Below are 9,716 nucleotides of genomic sequence, written 5' to 3' on the forward strand. Positions count from 1 at the left end.
TTCAAAAAAAAATACCCTGTTCTGGACTCCTTTAAAACAGGTGTGATTTTTTTTTTTTTTAAATCTAAAAAGTCAACTATCATTGCTTGATCTAAGTTTTAAAATTCTATAGCTAACACCACGTACCTTAAATGTACAACTGGAAGAAGCAAGGCTCTCCACTTCAGGCTTAAGTTTCAGACACACAACTTAAAAATAACATGGACTTATTACCTGAACTGTCTTGCCTGTAGCTTTTTCAGAAAATTACATCTCTTCTGGAAGCAAGAGGCAATACAGTGCCAAGTCCCTGTGTTAGAGCCGCACTCTTACATAACCTGTGTAGTACAGCCAGTCAACGTCTCCGTAACATGCGATGGCTAGGTTATTTTTACAGTATCATGGCAACAGGTTTTCTGCTCTGACATGTTTCCATAGTAGTAGCAGTAGGAGGATCAGGTGCCTTCCCTAAAAGCTTTGTTTTGCTGTGCAGAATGTTTTTAGCCCCTTTATTTTCTTACGCAGTACAGAATTAAGCTCTTGTGAGTGCAGATGGACAGCCGAGAAGCCAGATCCCTTGTGTCAGCCATTATGAAATATCTCATTCAAGCCCATTCCAGCTTCCAAGCTGGGAAACCTTCAGAAGCAAGATGGCCAGCATCTTGTACTCAGCCAGCAGTGTCCAGAGAGAAGTGGGAACAGCCACTGCACATTTTGAGGAAGAGAGAGTAAACTTAATCCATGGTGATCTCTCCCATCCCAGGCTTGGGATCAGCATCACACTTTCTCCTGGGCAGGAAGATTCCTGAAAAGCTGCTTCAGTTGTCATTGTAGCAGCCTGCAATGAAAATGTTAGCAGTGGAGTTACACATCACCTTGCTCTTCCTTCCTTTAGAGGGTAGGTTATGTCCCACTTCTGTGTGAAGCAGTAACTTGTGTTTTGTTAGAAACTACAGCAGAGATGATGGTAGGCACACTGAGTTAGTACTTACCATACATGTTAGCCTCTCAGAAGTATGACTTCAGAATCCAAGTACTACTTCCCAACAGTAAAATACACAACTAGCTTCAGGAAAGCACCCAGTAAACAGTCACTGCAATGACTGTGGAGCAGTTTTTGCAGCAGAGTTGGCATATGAAGGACTCTGCTGTGACATAACACTTGAAAAGCAGGATTATGAACAAAACTGTTCCCACTACATTTACATGCTTGTTTTCCACAGTGCTTCTGCAGCCTGGTTGCTTACAGCCACTTTTGGAAAGCATCTGCTCCTTTTGGTCTCTTAATCTCGTAAAAGCCCACACGCCCGTTCTTGTTCTTTTATTCTTGAGTGAAAGGTGTGTGCTTTCCTCTTGCTGATGTACAGATAGCTTAAGGACACGAGCAGGGCAGCCTGCCAACACTGGATGAGTACGCACCTAAATATGTGTTTGCCATGATGTTCTCATTCACTGGAGTACTCAGGTCTCCCCCTCTTCTGACAAGCCTGTCATTCCACATCAGATCAAAATCCCCAACATGCTTTTCCTTCCCCGTCAGCCTACAACATCAAACACACGTACTGAAGTACCTGAGCAATGATGACTATCCATCTGTGTACAGGAATAAACTCCCAGACAATGAGAGACAAAGCTGGACAGCTGAAAGCAGTGGACATCTTTCTACTATTAATATCTGAGGTTAGCACAGTTGCAAAGAAGTCAATCACAAAATGCTGCAAGACAAGCTGCTTCGAACAGAGCGCTCCAGAAGTGGTAAGTGTGGGAGGTACAATGCAGAAGAGCCTCTGAAAGAGAGCTCTTGTGCAAGGCCCAGCTCTGACACAGGCTCCATTCCCTTTGCATCCCTGTGCTGCTTTGTTTTCCCACTCTGAAGTAGCAGTATGGTTGCTTACTTTGCTCTGTTTCTAGAAATTCCATCATTTAATTGCTATAAAGGTTAGAGTATTATCATCATTTGCCAAGAAAGAGATGGAACCAGACCATCCATTCCAAACATTTTAATAAAACCCCTTAGAAGGTAATAAACATCTCTGCCTGCCTGCCCTCCCTGTCCACAATATGAAGTGTGTCTTTGAGTAGATGACACTTGAGTTCACAGTCTTCCTGGCTACTGGCAGTGAGGGAAGGTGAAGCATTCCGCTCCAGAAGCCAGCTGAGGAAATATAACAACAGTAAATTAGGGAGAAACAGGCAGGTTTGCCAATGCTTCATGTAAGAGAAATGCCTGTCCACAAAATCATTACCCTGCTAGCAGGCAGGAGTAAGTGTGAAGCAATAGGAAATCCACCCCTAAATCTCTTTCCCATGCACCGAGCCAAAGAACATTCTGAGCTTATTGCAAAGTTTCTATTCCTGTTCTCGATGGTACTAAAGAAAAAAAAAAATCCCTCTAGCTTCCAGAAAGACATATGAGTGAAAACCAAAGTCTAGCTGAAGCAGTAAATGCTGAGGATAATTCACAGAATGAGCATTAACCCTTTTTTAGTGGCGGAATGTGGATGTCTCATGGGAACAGTTTCCTAGGACAACAGTGTTCAAATAGCTCTCCTACAAGAGCCCAGCAGCGACATCTGAGCACTGTGACGACATCGAGGACTTTCATTCCAATTCATTTGTTTCCTGACCAACTGAAGTTACTCCAGCTCTTTATGTGCAGGCTGTCTAAGCAATAATTTGGTTTGAGGCTATGAAGAGAGTAGATTGTGCAAATTAGAGCTACCCAGGACCACAGCTGAGCTGCATTTATTTGCTCATTTGAAATAAAGCCGTCCCCAGTGGCACTGCGTGAAATATAGGACTGGTGCTGACAGGACACAGGGATATCAGCTACATTTTAATAAAGAGTTAGAGGGAAGAGTTAAAAAAAATAGACTAGAGAATACATTTGGTAGGAGAGCACTGTCAACATACATCATATCTAAGGGAAATTTCCTTACCTATGGTACTGCTTGCACTTCACATTACTAAGGCTGAAAGAATAATAATCCTATCTGCTTGTCATTTCTGAAGTGCTATTTGCTGTTTCTGTTTTTCTCAACTCCTGTAATGACAAGTCAGTTGCACTTTCGAGTTCCTGCTGTTGCAATACTTGGGTTGCATATGTAGCAGATAAAATTCTGAGAATTTCAGCTTAACTTTGATGATATGTATTTTTCAATGAGCCAGTGAGAAAAAGCTGTATTAAAAAAACCCCAAAATCTACAGTCAAATTATGTTTTAAAGGGTGTTTGTTGTTGTTTTGTTTTAAATACCTTGAACTCCTCTGGAGTCCTTTTCTCCACAATTAGCAGGAGGGAGCTCTTTCAGTTGGGATCTGCCTTTTAGCCACTGTACCACAGATGCGGGTCATGTTTAGTGCTGGCAGCCAAATGGCACCGGCTGGAGGTTTATCAATGCTGACGGGGCACTGCTGTAAAATACATAAACAGGAGAAGAGATGATAGTGACCCTCCATCTCTGGCAAGTGCTGTGACACTTGTGATATGCTGATACTTGGAGGGGAACATATTCCAGAAATAGCCAAATTGGCAGAGTTTCACAACAAAGCATGAGACATCCTACAGACAAAGTTTCAGGGTGCCATACCCAGCTAATGAACTCTGATACTCTGAGCAAATACAGCTGTATTTCTTCTGGACACCAGTTCTCTTCATGTAAAATTGTTCAAACCGCTCTACGCTCCACTTGCAGTTCCAGACTGGCTCACTCTCAGCCAGCTTGCAAGCATCTACCTACAAGATGGAGAAGCATCACAAGACACCCTTGTCCCAGGGAAAGTAGCTGGCTTGATCCTATAACCCTTAGTATCTTTATTAATACCCTTACGGTTTCAGATCCTGATGGATCAGGATGTCATAGAGCTGTAGAGCTCAAAGCAGTGTTTGTCACTGCTAATCACCTTCTGAACACTGGAGGCTGCAGATGAAAGTCTTGTCCATATCTGCAAACAGAACTTCCACCGACCCTGTCCCGCGCTTGGCAGTCGATCACTGTCCAAGCAGCTCAATCTCCCACTTCCAGGCCTGAGACACCCAAACACAATTACACGAAGCCATTCACAACAGATGACCACACATTTAGTTCACATGATTTTTTTTTTTCAATCCTCACCCTGTAGTCTCCATGGCCCAGCAAGAATTCATAGTAAAAACCCAGAGACCAGAAGGCAGGGGCCACCAGCCCCTACTCTTAAACTCTTCAGGGATGACAACTGTACAGCTATAGGAAAAAAAGGTCCCCAGGTCGCCATCAGAAGTTCCCTAACAGCAATCAACATCTTATCTCCTATCAGGGTACCATAAAGACTCTCCTTTCCATACAAAGGCAATTTATAGAAGGGAGCAGCCTATAAATGGGGAAGTTCAACACCATTCTCTATTACTCTCAAGCATTTGACCCTCATCTCAGATTCATGAGGAATCTGACATCCCATTTAAGATCTTTTTTCCCCCTCTCCCTCTCTTTGTCTCAGCTGCCCCCTCTTGAGAGAGGAAACTTCACAGTGACAGTTGTGTCCAGCGATGTCAACCTCGCTGTACCGCTGAGGTCTTAGAAGCAAAGGGCTAAGCTATATCTACATCTCAGAAGAGTGCTAACCAGAACATTATTACATTTAAAGTCAAAAAGATCAGCCTTATAGATGCACAGACAGCTGCAAAGCAATGGTTAAAGCAGAACGCTCGCCCAGCCTCTTTCCTAACGCTGCTATCAACGAAATCACGTTTATGGGTATCAGGAGACAAGGCAGCAGTTAAGTGGCTGCAGCACACGTCCATGCCACGGCAGCTGGCAGGATGAGGTCAGCTCGCTTGCATCTGCCAAAGGAGCCCCAATGGCAGGCCGCAGGGGAACAGTCTGCAGGCAGCGTGTACCCCTCACCTTCCTGGGATCAGAATCAGCTGCAGTCTTTTGCACTGCCACATTTGGGAGATGAACATCTGGAATGGAGTAGAGATGAGGATCAAAGACAAACAGACACTGAACAAGCAAATACAGAATTCTCACTCTAAACAGTCCTCTTCTGCCCCAGTGCCAATCAACTATCGTCCCTATCTGTAATCACAAGCTTCAGCCACCTGAGCTTAATCCAATACTGCATGATGATATCTTACTAAAAACTACAGGAAAAAATTAAAATCAGAAGTAATCAAGAGGGATATCTAGAAAATAAAAGAGTGACTGCCCTGAGCTAGCACTGTACCTCGTGACTGGCACAAAGCTCTTCATGTCACCATGTCTCCAAACCTCAGCGCACCTTCACCCACAGCAGCTTGCTGTACCCCCACTCTGGAAAGGCTTTTGATCATTCAGAGCAAGCATGAACTCTGCTGAACTTTCACAGAGAGAAGTGATGGATTTTCCTGTCTTCTAAGCCATCAAATTGAGGTGGGATACCTTTTGGGAAGACGTGTTAATCAAATGAAAGCTATCAAAGTCAATACAGTAGCAAGTGTGGCACATCATAGGAAATCAAATAGTTCTCTCCCATGAATCACCCTGTCCTTACGTTCTGTGAAGCTAAGGAAGAAGAAAGGCTGCCAAAATTCAACCACTAACAATAAAACCAGGACTGACATTTCAGCTTCGGTCCTAGCTGATTTGTCAAACTGACATTTCCAGCGATCTGGTGACACCAGTTTTCCAATGAAAAAAGACAGGACAGAGACAGGGTGACAGCAGCAGCGACAGGACAGCCAAATCCTATAGGTGTTTGCAGGAGTCAGAAGTGACAAGGTTCATCTGATACATCCAATACCAAGCAGCAGAATTGTACATTCCTTTTCTTATCCTTCTTTACGGCACACGCAGACAGGTAGGATACAGCGATCATCTCTGCTCTTCAGAGTAAATCATACATTAGAAAAGCAAGCAAATCCACCTCTGTATAACCAGGTCTTCAATGGGACATACTGGGAGAAGAAGAAAGGAGCAACTGGGCATCAAGGCAAGGAAATCCATTTCTGGCAAAATAGTGGTGGTTTGCACTTACAGATGTCACTAGAACATAAACTCTCAAGTCAAACTTTCAATCTATGAAGTGCAGAGAAGTTTATAATATAAACCAGTTGCTGATATTGCTGCCTAGCGTTAGACCTACCTAGGATCAGAAGTTTATCTACAAATATGCACACAAAGTGTAAGAAGTCAGATCCCAGATAAAGTATCTGACAATTTGAGAAAAGCCACAATAAGAAACTTCATTGTTGCCCTGGGGAACGGTGAAGGAACATTACACAAGACAGGCACAGGAGAACAGAACAAATCATTGGCAGAAGGAGAGGATGAAATAAGAGCAAAACACCAAAATGCCTGTTGGGTATTCCCCAAGGAGAAGACAGAGAGTCATTCTCACCTTCTTCAATCAACGATATCCTTCAGTTTTTAGAACAGGAAACTTCCTTCACCTTGTCACCTGCCAACCTACAGATGGAAGAGCAGAATTACTGCCTTTCATGTTAGCATTTCCTGCTCTTTCCCAGAATTTCAGTGTAGAAGCCCTGCATAACCTGATTCATCATCTGTTTGTATGCAAACACATCTATTTAAGGTTATGGGGGGAAGGGGATCCAACAACAGCCCTCCAGTGCAAAAAGCTCAGATTTGTGTTAGGAGGATTCCTGGAGGAAAGGGCAGAGCAGGCAGCCAGCCTTTGGGGAAGTTCCACAGTACCAAACAAACAAACCCTGTCACATGCTTGCAGAAATATAAGTAACGCAACATATGTTGTCGGGAATTGTGTTAAGTCACATTTTAAATTTGTGTATGTTATAGAAGAACTTAATTAAACAGGAAAGTCATGAAAGATGTCAGAAAACTATGGCAAGCAAGAGCAAAAAAATCCTGAAGACAGCCTAGGCTGCATGATGTATTAAAAGTGGGTGACGAGTGGCCCAGATAAGCCACCCAAGAAGCAAGGCCCTCCAGGGCACCTTCCAAAGGAGGTCCAGACTCCTGCAGCCCCAGGATGCAGCACTGTGCACATCCTGACCTACTACTGCATCTGAGTGTGGGAGCAGGCAACCTGAGATGTCACAACACGGGGTTGCTCAAGAGCACAGACCGACAGGAGTAACACAGAGTTTATTTTTACTTGTCTGTGAGTTCTGAGGTCAGCCACAAACTATTTCATTTAAGTTGTCGGTATAATCTCAGTAATCACAGGCTTTTCATACATCCTTGTTTACTATGTTTGATTATTTACCATGTTAATTGAGGTTGTGGGCATAAAATCAGCTTAATATAAGGGGGTTTGTTGCCAATTAACATGTTCCCATTTGTAGAGTTAGATAATCACTAGCTGCTATCCTCCTGGCTGTAATTCATATGTTAGTTTGCATAATTACCTCCCGTTCACTTCTCACAAGTGTGCCCTTACCGATGGGCCTGCCTGGTGGGATAAGGCAAATCCTCCTGTCCCAGCCCCCTCACCAGACCTGCTGTGCACAGCAAAGTGACTGCTCGCTCGCAGGTCTCACAGATGGGTGTATTTTTGATTATGCACCATGGCACAACACTCATGATGTTAAACGGCTTGAATCATCCGGCAGAAGCAAGGCATTTCTCAGCACCATGTCGCGTTGTTGTAACTTCTTAAAGGAAACATCATTTTTCCTTGATCCTCAGGTCACCGGCTGAAGTGGAAGTTGCTGCGTCCAGCACAGCTCCAGGCAGGTATAGGTTTGGGGGGACAAATGTGATCCAGAACATAAGGCTACCCTTCAGGTCTCTAACTGCAGAGCAGAGAAAAGCTAATGCCAACCAAATCCACCCCAACTTGTGTTCCAGGCTGCTCGTGGAGTCTTCCATAATTTCTTCACATTCTCAGGATGAAAGTCTGCTCAGTAAGTTGGCTGAACTTCCATGGACTGACATCTAACGTAGTGGGATTTTCCTAAAACCAAACAGATGTTTTCATAGCTCCATCTTTAGGGGCTGCCCTAGAACGCTGCTTAACTAGAAGCCCAATTAGACAGCTGCCCTGCATACCCTCCCACCTTCTTGAACACCTGCAGCCGAACATGAACTTGGCCATAACCCCACAGCAAGAACCCCTGGGAGCACAAACTGTTCCTCCACACAAGAACTCTGCACTTTATACCTTCACCACTGAGTTAACTTTGGCTCCACAAATAAACTGAGCTGTCTTTCGACTGCTGAAATAAATTGTTACACAAGAAATGTTTTGGTAGTATGTGTTGACCAGGAAACTAGCCAGGAGCATTGCTGCTCCTGGCCACCTTGCTCTGCCGAGTCCTTCCTGTGGATTTCCTGCATATTTTCCTCTCCCTCCACAGAACGAAGGCATCCATTCATCTCTGTCTCGCTTTCCTTGGGAGAGCACATACTTACCAGTTTCATAATCCAAGTGATGCCAGGATTCTTGCAAAATTCTTCCACAAACAAATGGTACTTGAAGGCATTTTGAAGATCTTTGGAATAAAGGCACATTGTGTTGCCTCAAGCTTTCCTGCTTCTCTTTCTAACTGCTTCTGAAAACTCTTCAGATTCTTCACTAAGCAGTTCTTGTGACTCAGCTAGGTAGAAAGAGAAATATAAGGTTCAGCTCAACAAATGCTCCCACAGTCTGACTCACTTCAATTGCCCTTGAGAAGTTTCTGGGGATGAACTGCACCACACACTCTGAGGAAAAAAAAATAATATGCATACTATTGAGAACTGCTTTTTCTTTGTGGAGGAGAAGGCTCAATTTCAATTTTCTGTACCTCTGCACAAACACGGGGAACTAGAACAGAGCAGGTCTTACAGTCCATGTTCTACCATTTCCACCGCAGCCTTCCTGTGCAGTCAGCGCACTCCTCTGCAGGACAGGCAGCGCTGCCCACGCCGCCTCTGCAGGCAGGCTTAGCAGCCCGGCCCCACCACCCCTGAACCGCTGGAGGCCACGGCCCAGTGTTACAAACCACCCTCAGCCCCCGTTCGTGCCAACGCTGGGGCGCGCGAAGGCTCAGACCAGGGACGCATCCTGCTCAGCCACCATGCTGCGGCCAAAGCAACACCCCAAAAAGGATGGGGCGGCCCTCCCAGGCCCTAAGAGTTTTACCTGTCACAACTAAACCTGCCCACAGATACCAACGAGACGCTTCAAAACGCAGCCGTTTCGAAGGACCCGCTGCAATGCACCGTCCTCAGCTGGTTTTAAGGCAAAAGCTCCTTTTGCTGGGCAGAGGGGACACAGCGCACGCCCCCGGCCCGGGAGGCCCTGCTGGCGCTGTGCTCGCCCTCACCTCCACAGGGAGCGTCTGGGGTTTAACACGCTGCCTCGGGGATGTGCAGGAGCCGGGAAGGCGGCGCCGTGAACCCACCGGACGCCCCGCTCCGGGCCGCTACCCCCGTCCTGCCCGCGGGCAGCCGGCCTGGGCCTGGGCCTGGGCCTGGGCCTGGGCCTGGGCCTGTCCCCATGGCCACCGCGCCGCTGCGCAGCAGGGGGCGCCCGCGGGACCGGAACCCCGGCCTGACCCCCCCGGGCTGCCCCCCCGGGCCTCAGACCGGTCACCTCAGCCCCTCCAGACCTGCGTCCCCACCATGACCCGGCCACCTCAGCTCCCCCAGTCCCCTCGGTCCCACCCTGTAGGCTTCAACCCCCCCACACGCCATGTCCCCCCGCCCCTCTCATCCCGTCCTGGGTATCGTACCCTGTGACCCCCGTCCCCCCCCCACACCCCCATGGCCCCCTGCCCTGTGCCTGCCCCCAGGTCCCCCACTCCATGTGCGGC

General features: G+C 46.4%; 1 long non-coding RNA gene across 2 annotated transcripts; it reads right to left on the reverse strand.

Moving 5' to 3' along the window:
- Positions 1-1,364: 1,364 nt before the first annotated feature.
- LOC142604092 (uncharacterized) lies at positions 1,365-9,371 on the reverse strand. 2 transcript variants are annotated; one of them, XR_012837990.1, is made up of 5 exons: positions 9,228-9,371; positions 8,332-8,516; positions 6,335-6,402; positions 4,861-4,919; positions 1,365-1,520 (listed from the first exon to the last, which is right to left on the reverse strand). It is a non-coding gene; the product is annotated as an uncharacterized LOC142604092 (long non-coding RNA). The 2 variants fall into 2 exon arrangements; XR_012837991.1 differs by having other exon boundaries at positions 6,335-6,425.
- Positions 9,372-9,716: the final 345 nt, after the last annotated feature.

Source organism: Balearica regulorum, chromosome 16 (assembly GCF_011004875.1).
Source record: "Balearica regulorum gibbericeps isolate bBalReg1 chromosome 16, bBalReg1.pri, whole genome shotgun sequence".
Classification (NCBI taxonomy): domain Eukaryota; kingdom Metazoa; phylum Chordata; class Aves; order Gruiformes; family Gruidae; genus Balearica; species Balearica regulorum.